Raw genomic sequence first — 16444 nt, 5'->3', positions numbered from 1 at the left:
GATTGCCAGGAGAAATATCAATAACCTTAGATATGCAGATGATACCACCCTAATGGCAAAAGTGAAGAGGAACTAAAGAGCCTCTTGATGAAAATGAAAGAGGAGAGTGAAAAAGCTGGCTTAAAATGCAACACTCAAAAAACAAAGATCATGACACCCAGTCCCATCACTTCATGGCAAATAGATGAGGAAACAATGGAAACAGTGAGAGACTGTGTTTTCTTGGGCTCCAAAATCACTGCAGATAGTGACTGCAGCCATGAAATTAAAAGACACTTGCTCCTTGGACGAAAAGCTATGGCAAACCTAGACAGTGTATTAAAAAGCAAAGACATACACTAATGTATGTAAATAGACAGCCAATGGGAATTTGCTGCATGACTCAGGGAACTCAAACAGGAGTCTATAATAACCTAGAGGGGTGGGAATAGGCATGTGGTGAGAGGGAGATTCAACCACAGATACACCTATGGTTATTTCATGTTGATGTATGACAGAAATCAAACCAATAATGTAAGCCAATCATCAATCGGTTAAAAATAAATACTTTTTTTAAAGTAAAAAAAAAAGAAAAGCAAAGGCATCACTTTGTCAACAAAGGTCCATACAGTCAAAACAATGGTTTTTCCAGTACTCATGTAAGGATATCAGAATTGGACCATAAAGAAAGCTGAGCACCAAAGAACTGATCCTTTCGAACTGCGGTGACGGAGAAGATTCTTCAGAGTCCCCTGGAGAGCAAAGAGATCAAACCAGTCAATCCTAAAGAAAAGCAGTCCTGAATACTCATTGGAAGAACTGATGCTAAAGCTCCAATACTTTGGCCACATGATGCAGAGAGTCAACTCACTGGAAAAGACTGATGTTGGGAAAGATTGAGGGCAGGAGGAGAAGGGGATGACAGAGGATGAGATAGTTGGATGGCATCACCAACCCAATGAACGTTGAGTTTGAACAAACTCCTGGAGATAGTGAAGGACGGGGAAACCTGGCATGCTGCAGTCCATGGGGTCACAAAGAGTCGGACACAACTGAGCGACTAAACAACAACAGTAGCTGATAATCAATACAAAATCTTTTCACCATCCATACTTTCAGTTAGTAGAGCAGAGCAATTAACAATAAGTAAGATTATGTTGCCTGGGTTAAAAGAGGCCTTCAAAAAACTCTAAAATGTCTTAGCTACTCTTAAAATTCATCTTCCTGGTGTTCTTCACAGTTCTCTACTACTACTTCCCCAGCAGCTACCTTCTCTTTCTTCTTTCATGTTCTTCATTCACCATGTATCTATGGAACATCTATTAGGTACCAGTGTGTGCCTGCTCAGTCGCTCAGCCATGTCAAACTCTTTGCAACCCCATGGACTCAGCCCACCAGGCTCCTCTGTCCATGGAATTTTCCAGGCAAGAATGCTGGAGTGAGCTGCCATTTCCTCCCCCGGGGGATCTTTCTGACCCATGGATTGAACCTGCGTCTCCTGCATTGGCAGGTGGATTCTTTACCACTGTGCCACCTGGCAAACCCACTAGGAACCAGTACCAGAGCAGCAAATAAGACAGGCAAAGATTTTGTACTCCAGGTTTAATTACCTTTGAGCCTTCATTAATCACCAACTGCTTATATCATTCTTAATCCAAAGTTACAAAAGTGATCATTCTCCTTTTTAATCTAGATTTACCTAACTACATTTAAAATCCCATTTCTTTAAGCCAAATCTCCATCCCCTGGAGAAAAGAATGGCAACCCACTCCAGTATTCTTGCCTGGAGAATTCCATGGACAGAGGAGCCTTTTGTACTACAGTCCCTGGAGTCACGAAGAGTCGGACACGACTGAGCAAGTTAACACCTTCACACTTTCCTAGTGGTTCAAAGGTAGAGAATCTACCAGCCCATGCAGGAGACAAAGACTTGAGTTCCCACATGCCACAGAGCAACCAAGACTCTGCCCCTCAACCACTGAGCCCATGTTCTAGATCCCTTGGAGTCGAAACTACTGAGCCCACGAACCGCAGCTACTGAAGCCCCCTGCACACCCCAGAGCCCATGCTCATCAACAAGAGAAGCCACCACAATGAGGAACCTGCACCACACCTAGGGAAAAGCCTGGGCAGCAATGAGAGTCCAGAATAGCCAAAAATAAATGCAAAAAGTTTTTAAAGTAGGAAATGACATCTCAGTATAAAGGACAGTCCTAATATAAACTGGATAAATTTAATGAAAAACTTTCTATGTTCTTCTAATATTTCTATTTTACCACAGACAGGTGTAAATTTAATCATGAATCACTACTTAGGAACCAATAATATAGATTATGCCAAGTCTAGATCTATCAATTAGTGTAAGAATTGTATTTGAAAAGTATCTGTAAAAATCTAGCTGCCCTAATTTTAAATTTTAGATAAATTATCATTAGTCTTCACCAACCAAAACAACTAAGTTTTTAAGACAAAAAAAAAAATCCTATCTCTACTTCTAGGTGAGATTTTAATAAAGCCATTTTAGAAATGAGAGAATCTACCCTATTTTAAAAAAGCAATTTCTAAGAGTTTCCAAGAGTTCTTAGGATAAACCATCTTGGAGTTTTCAAACATGTTGGAGAACTTTGAAGATGTGTTATAGTTGTACATAAGCCCACAAGTTGTGTCTGTAGGGGAGCAAAATATCTGTTACCTATTCAATAGTTTGATTTGCATGCACTCTCAGAAATGAATTCCAGATGCAGAAATCACAAGTTTCCATAAACATTCTCAGGCAGGCAGACAATATAACTTGTCTGCTAATAATGAGAAAAATCTTTGACAGACTATTCCATAGCCATATTCTTGCTCTTCCCATGTGGGAAGAGGAGGCAGTTTCTGCAAGGAAATTCTCATTCCAACCACATGTGAAAATAGAACAGTGATGCCTCCAAGCTGGAAATGATGCCATCCCCAGAAATTTCTGTGCAACACAGAACAAGATTAAAAAATTTATTCAGCCCCCATTTGAGTAATTTCTGATTTTTCTTCTAAACATAAAGATTTATCTATTTTTCCAAAAATAAAACTTAATTTGAAATAAAAATGATGTAGTTTGATCTCCCCATGTAGAACAAATTTAAGAAAATTTTGACCTTAATTTTGTTAGTTATTAAAGTTGAGTCTGTTAGAAAATAATTATTACTTGGAAAAATAATTAATAATTTAATGATGAAGATGCTGTATCAAAAATGAATGCTACAATTATGTCAGTTATAAATATGCATTTTTCATTAATGAAAGCTTTTTAAAAAGTGGTAAATGGATTATTTTGTATGAACATATGTATATGTCCATAAAGACATGTAAAACTGTAAAATGCTTCAAACAAACTGAATTGCATCTTTCCTCTGTTTTCCAATTATATGTCAGAAATTTGACACCATGTAAGTGTATTCTGTTGTCCAGAGTAAAAGAAAAAAAAATAGTAAGAGAAAACTTATGGCAATTACAGTATATGCATAAGGAGCTTACAATAATAATTTATTTATTATGTATGGTGATTCATGAGTTTGAGGAAACAGTAAGAGGTTATTACATTATTATTCACTTACACTAAATATGTATTACATTTATAAATGTATAAATTTATAAATGTAAATTTATGCCTTTGATTTACTGGATTTTCAGTTCTTATGGGGTATGTTCTATCTGACCAAGTGATTGACTGATGTAAGAAAAGTATGAAAATTCAGCAATCAATTGATCAGTTACAAAATTTCAAGCGCTGTGACTAGTCCCAGAACTCAACAATCTGGTTTCTACCTGTACACAAAAAGGTAGATAAATTTTTCAATTTTAATCAGTTTATTTGGTACAATATGGACCCTTCTTTATTGTTTGTTCAAAAAAAAAGGGGGGCATAATTCAGAACCACCAGCTCTCATATAGACATTTGCCCATTCATATGGAGTAGGCTTCATTCAAACATTTTTTATTCAGGTCTGGGAAGTGGAGCATGACTGGAAGGTCATGTCTATAAAAACAAAAAGAGAGAGAGAGAAAGAAGGTGTAGGAAATAAGATACTGTCCCAAGGAAGAAAGACCACAGAACTAAAAGTGAGTTTTATCTCATGTGTAACATTATCATAACTAATAGCACTGCAATGTCACTGTCCATTTTTTTCACTCAACAATTCAATATGTATTAAGTGACTACTGAAAATACTAGGTACATAATTTCAATTTCATGTATCAGAAAATATATGGATTCTTTTTCTTCCCATTTTCTATCTTTGCAACCATAGAGAGAAATTTAGTACCTACCAGATGGTATAAGAACTTCTGGGAAACTTCCCTGGTGGATTAGACGGTAAAGCATCTGCCTGCAATGCAGGAGACCTGGGTTCAATCCCTGGGTCAGGAAGATCCCCTGGAGAAGGAAATGGCAACCCACTCCAGTACTCTTGCCTGGAAAATTCCATGGATGGAGGAGCCTGGTGGACTACAGTCCATTGAGTCGCAAAGGGTCGGACACGACTGAGTGACTTCACTTATTCACTTACTTCACTTAGGTGGTATAAACCATTTTTTAAAACCTGTTAAATATAATGGGTAACATGTTCAGTTTTTTTTTCAAAACAAAATACATGGTGATAGATATACAGACAATGTATGACTAGGAGAAAATATTTGCAAATGATGTGACCAAGAAGGAATAACTTCCAAAATAAACAGACAGCTCATGCAACTCAATAACAGGAAAACAAACAACCCAATCAAAATATGGGCAGAAGACCTAAACAGACATTTCCACAAAGAAGACAAACAGTTGATCAACAGGCATGGGAAAAGATGCTCCACATCACCAATTATTAAAGAAATGCAAATCAAAACTACAATGAGGTATCTATCACCTCAAACCTATCAGAACGGCCATCATCAAATATTCTGCAAATGATAAATGCTGGAGAGGGTGTGGAGAAAAGATAACCTTCCTACACTGTTGGTGAGAAATCTAAATTGGTTGTACCCACCACAGAAAACCATCTGGAGGTTCCTTTAAAAACTTAAAATAGAGTTACCATATGATCCAGCAATCCCATTCCTGGGGAAATATCAGAAAAGAACAAAACTCAAAAAATAATTTGAAAGGATAACTGCATGCCAGTGTTCACAGCAGCACTGTTCACAATAGCCAAGACACCTGGAATGTCCATTAACAGACGAACAGATAAAGAAGAGGTGGTACATATATACAGAGGACTATTACTCAGTCATAAAAAAAGAATGAAATATTGCCATCTGCAGAAACATCAATTTTGATAGAAATTATCCAACTAAGTGAAGTAAGTCAGAAAGAGAAAGACAAATACCAAATTATACCACTCATACATGGAATCTAAAAAAAATAACACAAATCAACTTAGTAATAAAACAAAAACAGATCCACAGACATAGAAAATAAACTTATTATCAAAGGGGAAAGAGGAGGGGGAGATATAAATTAAGAGCAGGAGATTAATAAATACACAGCACTATATATAAAATAAATAAGGATTTACTGTATAGCACACTTCTGTGCTATATTCAATTATCTCATAATAACCTAAATGGAAAAGAATCTGAAGCTGTACACCTGAAACTAACACAAATTAGAAATCAAGTATAGTTTAATAAATAAAATAACATAATCCACATCACAATGATATATTAAAAGAAAAAAAAGGATAGTGGCACAAAACCATTCTATCATTATCATTCAGCACCATGCTAGCAGGAAAGACAGATTCATTTAAGAATGTCCTCAATGAGTCAATAGAAATTATTAGTTTTATTAAATCTCAACCCTTCCGTACAAGCCTTTTTAATATTCTGTTATAAAATGGGAAGTATACACAAAACACTTCTGCTGCACTCCAAAGAAAGGCCTATGTATATCTCATGATACTGTGGATTGTACCTGAGTTGCAAGCTGAACTACTAGTATCTTTTTTCATGGAACACCATTTTCATCTGAAAGAAAAGATTGCAAACAAACTACAGTTTATTCAGACTCGGGTATTTGGTATTTCCTCAGAAGTAGAGTGAGTCTATAACCTGAAGGGGAAAAACTGACAGTTACCAATGATAACTTGCAATGAAAACTAAAATTTTGGAAAACCTGTATGCAACTGCTGGAAACTTCAAAGTTTCCAATACTTAAGCACTTTTCTGATGAGATCAGTGTTATAATTAACAAATGTCATTTTTTTTAATTGTATATGGTCCCTCATGTCTCATTGGTAAGGAATCCACCTGCCAATACGGAGACTTGGGTTCAATCCCTGGCTCAGAAAGATCCCCTGGAGAAGGAAATGGCAACCCACTCTATGTACTGTTTCCTGGGAAATCCCACAGACAGAGGAGTTTAGCGGGCTACAGTCCATTGCATCACAAGAGTTGGACACGACTGAGTAACTAAACAACAAAATAGTGATACGCATAACTCAGTAAAGCAGAATTTTCCAACTGACCAATGCATGAAATTACAAAATCATGCATGGTTAAAGATTCATCAAAGTATAAGATACACCAGTAAGTTTAATATAATGAACTACAAAATGTTCATTGAGAATAGTTTCAGATCTCAGAAGGCGATTGAAAATCACCTTCAAGAAACTACCACTTGTCGAGCTTTGGTGCAATATCAAAGACAAATATCCACAATTAACTGAAAAGGCTGTTAAGATACCACTCATTTTTCTAACTACATATCTGTGATGCTGGATTTTCTAGATATATTTCAATCAAAACAACATTTTACAAGAGATGAATACAGAACAAATATGAGAATCCAGCTGTCTTCTATTAAGTCAAACATTAGAGATTTGTACACATGTAAAATGATGCCACTCTTCTCACTAAATGTTTGCACTGCAAAATATTTTTCATTTAAAAATATTAACATTTTATGTTTTATGATTATTTTTAAAATTATTAAATATTTAACATTTTTATTTCTAATGTGGTAAATAACAAGGGCTCTTAGGATCCTCAATAATAAGAATATAAAGAGATGCCAAGACCAAAATCTTTGAAAGTTGCTTAAATAGTGTTTTTCTCTCAGGATCAGTCAAGCAGTTCATGTGAATACCCTCAATGCTTGCCAGGCACATAACTATGATTTTACTTTTGCCTAAAGTACTTCAGAAAAGAACAGGACTAGAGAAGACATCTAAGAAATGCATAGTACAAGAAAAATATTTCAGTTTTAATTACAAAGTAATGTATGATAAAGATAGCCACTGTTGCAAAAGACTAAAAACCACCTGAGTGTTTGATCTGTTGTTAGATTTTGAGCTTCAGACACACAGACAGCATCTAATTGTGGCCTTAATTTCTCAACATGTTGTCATCACTAGTCCATGCAAGATCCCTTTCCTTTGCTTTACTCTTTCTTCACTTTGATCTTTACTTTTCACTCTTTATTCAATTTGCACCTCAATTCCCTCCTCTGAGTATTAACCCATTTTAAAGAGATTAGCATGTATCTTTAATTATGTGTAGTATTATAAACTACTACTATAAAATATTATAAAATAGCTATATCTTTATAAATATGTGTAGCATTATAAAATAGATATATCTTTAATATGTGTAGCATTATAAAAATAGATATATCTTTAAATATGTAGAGCATTATAAAACAGATATAGTTGTTATGTAAAGAATTGTGTGTGTTCTGTTTAAATAAATAGCATTTGTGCTATAACTCATTATGCTTTCTATTTTTTCTTTCATTATGTTTTTAAAATTCTTCCATGATCAATGGGTTCATTGCTTATTACTGCTGCATAGCACTTCATAGTATGCATCCACTCTATTTTACTTATTAAAATTATTTATTGGATGCATCTCTCTACCAACACTAGTGATATTATAACATCCATGCATATAATCTCAGATGCATCTAACTCTCTACCTCCATTTGCAGTAATATAATATCCATGAACATGTCCTCACTAAAACTTTTGCTAGTTCTCTGGAAAAACAGACCCATGAGTAGTACTGCTATGCATATGATTGTGCAATTTATATCCCCATCACTGCTGTGTTCAGTTGTGTCTGACTCTGAACAACCCCATAGGCTGTAGCCTTCCAGGCTTCTCAGTCCATGGAATTCTCCAGGCAAGAATCCTGGAGTGGGTGGCCAATCCCTTCTCCAGGAGATCTTCCAACCGAGGGATCAAACCCAGGTCTCCTGCACTGCAGGCAGATTCTTTACCATGTGAGCCACCAAGGAAAACCTCACCAGCAGTACAAAAATCTCCCCTATCCATATCCTCTCCAATACTTGGTATTATCTACCTTTCTAAGGCTTCCCTGGTGGCTCAGATGGTAAAGTGTCTGTCTTCAGTGCAGGAGACCTGGGTTTGATCCCTGGGTTGGGAAGATCCCCTGGAGAAGGAAATGGCAGCCCACTCCAGTACTCTCGCCTGGAAAATCCCATGGATGAAGAAGCATGGTAGGCTATCAGTCCACAGGGTCACAAAGAGTCGGACATGACTGAGTGACTTCACTTTCACTTTTCTTTCACCCTCTAACTGCTGCCATTCAAATGCCAATACTTGTAAAGTGATATTTTATCATTGCTTTAATTTGCACTTCACCTCCTTAGAAATGAACCGTAGCAGCTCTTCATACCTTTGCTATTTACTCAGACATCTTCTCTGAATTACCTGTTCATTCTGTTATAGAGTTTTTTGCTTGGGTTCTCCATATTTTTCATGTTGATTTAAGAGGTTCCTCCACTTTGGGGATATTATCCCTTGCTGGTTTTAAATACAGCAAATATCCTTTCCCAATCTAACTTTTTCTATTCATTAACTTCATCTATGGAACACTGCATTGAACAAAATCCTCAACTGTGGTGTAACCAAATCCAGCCACTCTTTTTTGACTTAACAATTGGAGCTTCTAAGAAAAAGTCTTTTCTAGGGTCAGGAAGGGATAAATTAGGAGGTTGGGATTAATATATACATGTTACCATATATAAAATAGATAACCAAGAAGTAACTATTGCATAGCACAGGGATATTAATATTTTATAATAACTTATAAGGAAAAAGAACCTGAAAAAGTATACATACACATGACTGAATCACAACTACACTTCAATAAAATTAAAATATTTTTACTATCCTTTGGCCACAAAGATTTTATTTCACATTTTCTTCTATTATCTTCTACTAGCATTATATCTTGATCTCTCACTTTATTAGGGGCCAATCTTTATATAAGTTAGAGGTTTATATTTTTCTCTATATAATGAGATAGTTATCCTCACATCATCTACTAAATGATTTGTCTTTTTTCAACTGTTTCATGATACAAACATTTATCACATAAGTCTTTATATATACCTAGATCTATTTTTGAGCTCTCACTTCTGTTTTATTTATACATTGCTGGAACAACAGCAGCATCATCACCATCACTATTTATAACATATCTTATCCGATGACTAAGGGTGACTATCAATTTGGCTTATCTTTTTCTATGCACAGTTTTTTTTTTTTAATTTTAAAATCTTTAATTCTTACATGCGTTCCCAAACATGAACCCCCCTCCCACCTCCCTCCCCATAACATCTCTCTGTGTTGGAGCCATCAGCCATCCAAATAAATTTTAGAATTTGTTGGGTTCCTCAAAAATCCTCAAGAATTTTGACTAGAATTTCACTTACACTGCATGTATACCTGGAAAGAATTAATAACTTTATTAGGTTAAATAATACCAACAGTGCACATAGTATCTCTCCCCATTTATTAAAATCTTATGTACTTTTCTATTTTTCTACTAAAGGAAACAAAAAAATTATGTTTGTTAAAATAATATCTTATTTTTGTTATAATAATAATTTGTCTAAAAGGAGTACTTTTTTGAGTTGATAAGCAAATACAGAAGTATACAAATTCTATTCATCTCATTAAACTTTTGTTACTACTCACAGTATGTTCATTCAATTGAACTTTCTACACAGATAATCATATCTGCTCTTCCATTCCTAACATACCTTTATCCTGCCTTAAAAGACAGGTGGGACCTTTAATATTATGTTTAAGTGATAGTGAAAATTGTAAACATCTTTCTCTTGCTTTGTTTCAGTGGAAATGCTTCTAATTTATTCCAGTTAGTTCTCTGTAAATTGTCTGAGAAGTCCTTTGATATTCCTAATATGCTGTTAATATTTCATAAATAAGTATTAATACTTTATTCTGCAACTTTTATCACAGATAAGATGCTTTTTATGTGTCTCATGAAATCATCATATATTTCTTCTTTGATCTAATACTAAAGTAAAATACATAGATACAATTTTTCTGACACTGAACTATCCTTTCATTCTTGGCATAAATACTACTTAATCAATATGTACTTTTTAGCGAAATCCCTGGCAGTCCAGTGGCCAGGAGTTGGTGGTTTCACTGGCAGGGCCCAGGTTCAATCCCTGATCAGGGAACCAGCCCCCCCCCCAAAAAAATACTTTTTAAAACATACTATTGGATTTGGCTAGCTAATACCGTATTTAGAATTAGTGCACCAACATCCATAATGAAACAGATATATGCTTTTCTTATCTTGTATCTTCCTTATCTGTCTATCTTCATTTCCCTTATCTTGACTTGATAACCAAGATTATAAAGCTTTGTATAAAATGAGCTGGGCAACTGGGCAGCTCTTCTCTTGCTCTTTTTTTTTTTTTTTTTCATTTTCTGGAGCAACGTATATAAAATAAATACTGTCTGTCCCTTGAAAGTTTTGTAAAATTCCATTGGAAAACCATCTAAGTGAGGGAGCCTATTTTGATAGAGAGGTTATAATTTCTTTTTCTTTTAATCATTATATATACACACATACTTTATAAAACTTGTATTATGTGAATGTGTAAGTTATACAGAAAATTATACACACACCTTTTAAACAAACAGAGAAGTAAGACACCATCATGTTTTTAAATTCATGCAATGCAGTCTGTGCCGAGTATCTTCCACTTGCCCATCCAGACCCTTTCCCACCCTGCTCTGCCTCAGGAGGCTGCCCCGTATAGACAAGTTGCCTAGACTCTAGCTCCCTGACTATTAGGCAGTCTGCAGTGAGAAATCCAAGAGAGGGAGGAGAGCATTCACACCCCTGGTGGGCTTGTTGCCTTCTTGACCAAAGTCACAGCCCTTCCCAAGGTAGCTGTCCCTTTTCCACTCTTTGTCTCTGAATTCCAGAAATTGCTCCTTCTCTTCATTCTTGTGGGCCTCAAGGTGTTAACAGCCCCTGCTGCTGCTAGCCCTGGGATACTACACTAATTTTTGTGGTTTCCCAACACCTCATCCACATGTTTGTAAACAGTCTCTTTAGTAACTGTTTTGATTATCCTAATTTGAAAGTACCATCTGTTTTCTCCCAATACCCTGATACAGACATGAAAAGAGAAAATTCAACTCCAACTCCGACAGATTAACAATTATTAACAGTTTGGTGTATATCCTTCCAAACACAGAACATACTTGTGACATATATTACACCAAAAGCATACAGATAAAACAAAGACAATGAGAACTTATTTGGAAACGTGAACATTCTGGTTGCTATTGATCTCATCTCAGTTTTTTAAACTCTTTCCTTTCTTGGTCTCTATAATGCGTCACAATTCTAATATTTGTTTAATCTGTTTGACAACTCTACCTGTTTCCCCTATGGGCTTATCTTTTCTGGTGGATAAGTAGTAAAGAACCCAACCAACAATGCAGGAGACTTGGGTTTGATCCCAGGCTCAAAAAGATCCCCTGGAAAAGGAAATGACAACCCACTAATTTGTATTCTTGCCTGGGAAATTCCATGGACAGAGGAGCCTGGCGGGCTACAGATCATGGGGTTGAAAAAGAGTCAGATACGACTGAGGGGCTAAACAACAAAATCTTCAAGTGTTTGGATTTTGTCTGAATGGAGAGTTCCAAAGAATTCCAAGGAGAAATAAGAAAGTCTTCCTAAGTGAACAATGCAAAGAAATAGAAGAAAACAACAGAATGGGCAAGACAAGAGATTTCTTCAAGAAAATTAGAGCTACCAAGGGAACACTTCATGCAAAGACGGGAAAAATTAAGGACAAAAATGGTATGGACCTAACAGAAGCAAAAGATATTAAGAAGAGGTGGCAAGAATACACAGAAGAACCATACAAAAAAGATCTTCACGACCCATATAATCACGATGGTGTGATCACTCATCTAGAGCCAGACATCTTGGAGTGCAAAGTCAAGTGGGCCTTCGAAGCATCACTACGAAAAAAGCTAGCGGAGGGATGGAATTCCAGTTGAGCTATTTCAAATCCTAAAAGATGATGCCGTGAAGGTGCTGCACTCTATATGCCAGCAAATTTGGAAAACTCAACTCCAGGCCACAGGACTGGAAAAGGTCAGTTTTCATTCCAATCCCAAAGAAAGACAATGCAAAAGAATGTTCAAACTACTGCACAACTGCACTCATCTCACACGCTAGCAAAGTAATGCTCAAAATTCTCCAAGCAAGGTTTCAACAGTACGTGAACCGACAACTTCCAGATGTTCAAGCTGGATTTAGAAAAAGCAGAGGAACCAGAGATCAAATTGCCAACGTCCACTGGATCACAGAAAAAGCAAGAGAATTCCAGAAAACATCTACCTCTGCTTCATTGACTATGCCAAGCCTTTGACTGTGTGGATCACAACAAACTGTGGAAAATTCTTCAAGAGATGGGGATACCACAACACCTGACCTGCCTCCTGTGAAACCGGTATTCAGGTCAAGAAGCAACAGTTAGAACCTGACATGGAACAACAGACCAGTTTCAAATCAGGAAAGGAATATGTCAAGGCTGTATATTGTCACCCTGCTTATTTAACTTACATGCAGAGTACATCATGAGAAATGCTGGGCTGGAGGAAGCACAAGCCGGAATCAAGATTGCTGGGAGAAATATCAATAACCTCAGATATGCAGATGACACCACCCTCATGGCAGAAAGCAAAGAGGAACTAAAGAGCCTCTTGATGAAAGTGAAAGAGGAAAGTGAAAAAGTTGGCTTAAAACACAGCATTCAAGAAACAAAGATCATGATATCCAGTCCCATTGCTTCATGGCAAATAGATGAGGAAACAATGGAAACAGTGAGAGACTGTGTTTTCTTGGGCTCCAAAATCACTGCAGATGGTGACTGCAGCCATGAAATTAAAAGACACTTGCTCCATGGAAGAAAAGCTACAACAAACCTGGACAGTATATTAAAAAGCAGAGACCTTTGCCAACAAAGATCCACGTAGTCAAAGCTATGGTTTTTCTGGTAGTCATGTATGGATGTGAGTGTTGGACCATAAAGAAGGCTGAGCACAAAAGAATTGATGCTTTTGAACTGTGGTGTTGGAGAAGACTCTTGAGAGTCCCTTGGACTGCAAGGAGATCCAACCAGTCCATCCTAAAGGAAATCAACCTTAAATATTAATTGGAAGGACTGATGCTGAAGCTGCAATACTTGAGCCACCTGATGTGAAGAGCTGACTCATTAGAAAAGACCCTGATGGTGGGAAAGATTGAAGACAGGAGGAGAAGGGGACAACAGAGGATGAGATGGTTGAACAGCATCACTGGCTCAATGGACATGAGTTTGTGCAAGCTCCGGGAGATGGCGAAGGTCAGGGAAGTCTGGTATGCTGCAGGCCATTGGATTGCAGAATCGAACACAACTGAGCAACTGAACAACTCTTCTCTCACCATCTTAACTCTCTGAGACTGTATTCCCCACAAAGCTTCTATAATTACAAGGCAAATGATTCCTAGATCTTTGTCTCTAGTCCTGATTTCTCTCTCAAGTCCCTCCATTTTCATCACTCTCTGATGCTATTGCTAAGTCACTTCAGTCGTGTCCGACTCCGTGCGACCCCATAGAGGGCAGCCCACCACCAGGCTCCCCTGTCCCTGGGATTCTCCAGGCAAGAACACTGGAGTGGGTTGCCATGTCCTTCTCCAATGCGTGAAAGTGAAGTCACTCAGTCGTGTCCGACTCTTAGCAACCCCATGGACTGCAGCCTACCAGGCTCCTCCATCCATGGGACTCTCCAGGAAAGAGTACTGGAGTGGGCTGCCATTGCCTTCTCTGCACTCTCTGATAGCTATCTTCATTCCACCTGAGGAAACTAACAATTCCGATACAACAGGATCAAAACTAAATTCACATCTTTTCCACTAATTCAGATCCTCCACCTGACTTTGCTCTTTCTACTCCTAATACCATCATTCTTGTCATCCCAGCCCAAAACTTGGTGACATACTTGGTTCTTTTTTATTGCTTTCCATCACTTCTACTTTGACAAATTTTAGCAGCTCCTACAGCCACACTATTCATGCAATATTAATCTCATCGTTTACAGTCACGACAGCCAAATTCCAGTATGAGCCTCTTATCCTGCAATCTCATCACAGACTTCTAACTTAGCTACCCACTGATAGTTTTTCCTTCCCTCATACCTAGCCTTCCAAAAGACTGACAATCTAATCCTCCTTAAAAAAACAGAACATTTCTATTTTCTAAATTAAAAAATAACTGCCCAGTATTCCCCAAATTTAAGTCTGTATTTCACAGTTTATATTCAAGTGTCTCTACTATATGACCTTAAACTGATACAAGCCTTCATTTCAACACTTCCCCTATACTCCTATCATGGAGCTTTAATATGCTCTATTCTCTGCCTCACATCCTCTGCTGTTTTAAATCCTTCAAGGTCCAGCTCAAACACTACTTTCCTAATGCGCCTCCCTTGGAACATTAATTAATCATATTTTGCTTTACACTGCATGTGTACTGTCTTCTTGTTCACCAGATTAAAAGTTTCCTGAGAACAGGGGTTATTTCTTAATCATTTCTGTTTGCCTCATAGCACCTGTATAACCCCTTTACAGTATTGGCAGTCAATAAATAGCAATTCTTATGTTAAATCAATGAAACCAAATCATCAGAAACAGAGTTTTCTTTCCTTTAATGAAGATTTAGAAACCACTTGCTTTTTGGTTTTTTGGCTGCTGTTTATAATAGTTTTTCTCTTTAAATTTTATTTATTTTTGGCTGTGCTGGGTCTTCATTGCTGCATGGGCTTCTGTCTCATTGTGGTGCCCATGGGCTACTCTCTAATTGTGGTACTCTGGCTTCTCACTGCAGCGGCTTCTCTTACTGTGGAGCACGGGCTCTAGAACGCAAGAGCTCAGTAACTGAGTTCCCCAGGCTCTGGAGCACAGGTTCAATAGTTGTGCAGCACCAGCTTAGTTGCTCCACAGCATGTGAGATCGTCTCAGATCAGGAACTGAACCCATGTCTCTTGCATTGGCAGACAGTTTCTTTACCACTGAGCCACCAGGGAAGTCCAGTAGTTTTTCTTTTCAGATGCATACATACCTATACTCTGTATGTTGTCTATTCTGAATCTTCAGAAGATTATAAATTCTACAAACCACATACGAGAGAAGAAATCCAACATAAGGTATGACTGATCGCAACATGATCCACTTGTTGCATGTGTGTCTGTGCTTAGTCACTCAGTCTTTGCGACTCCACAGACTGTAGCGCTCCAGGCTCCTCTGTCCGTGGGGATTCTCCAGGCTAGAATACTGGAGTGGTTTGCCAGGCCCTCCTCCCGGTGATCTTCCCAACCCAGAAACTGAACCCAGGTCTCCTGCATTGCAGGTGGATTCTTTACCATCTGAGCCACCAGGGAAGCCCGAAACTGTTCCATGGTCTCTAACCAAAAAATAAGTGTGACTTTGGCACAAGTTGATCTTTCTTTAAAGAAAGAGTAGAATAAGAACTTTGGGCCTTTTACTGAAAGACTATGTGGTTACTTCCTCTTTAGTGACACTACCATCCAAACCTACTTGAATGGAATTATTCTAATTGTATTTTTGTAGATAACCAGTGCAAACAAAAAATAAATATGGTACTTGTGGCTGTCAGAAAGTGAATGTGTTGAGTGACCAGCTCATCTTAAAAGCTACATTATGAAGTGTTATATAGTATATACTTAAAAGAATAACTTGCAGCTTCAAAGATAGAGTGGCACAGGTGGCTGAAAAATCTGTTTATTACTTCAGGGTGAAGAAAAGATTGAACATTTTCCTGCCTTCATTCCTTCCTTCCTTCCTCCCTAAATTCATCCTACATGCTGATCATTATGGTAGGCACTAAGGGTATCAAGTAGGATAAAGACATGAGCCCTTCTTTAAAAGAGAGACACAATTAGAAACAAATGATGAGAAAATAATCTAAATGTAAAGTTTGTGCCAGGTATAGCAGCAACACAGAAAAAGAAAAAAAAAATTGTTAACAGTTTTATCCTTTAGAGCCTTTGCTAGTCTAGTTTTTCTATAAATTACTATAAAAGATCATTCACCAGACAAAACCAAGAAAAAAAAAAAAAACTGAAGAAAA

At 37.3% G+C, this 16444-nt stretch overlaps 1 long non-coding RNA gene across 1 annotated transcript in view; it reads left to right on the top strand.

Moving 5' to 3' along the window:
- Window positions 1-16444, top strand: part of LOC105603067 (uncharacterized) — a 73804-nt gene extending 57360 nt beyond the window's left edge. Inside the window, exon 4 of the long non-coding RNA XR_009601703.1 lies at window positions 1-16444. This exon is cut by the window's left edge and continues 40433 nt beyond it. This is a non-coding gene — a long non-coding RNA (uncharacterized LOC105603067).

The sequence above is a fragment of the Ovis aries genome, chromosome 1 (assembly GCF_016772045.2).
Source record: "Ovis aries strain OAR_USU_Benz2616 breed Rambouillet chromosome 1, ARS-UI_Ramb_v3.0, whole genome shotgun sequence".
Lineage (NCBI taxonomy): Eukaryota > Metazoa > Chordata > Mammalia > Artiodactyla > Bovidae > Ovis > Ovis aries.
Note: the sequence above shows the minus strand (reverse complement) of the source record. Positions and strands in the feature narration are given on the sequence as shown.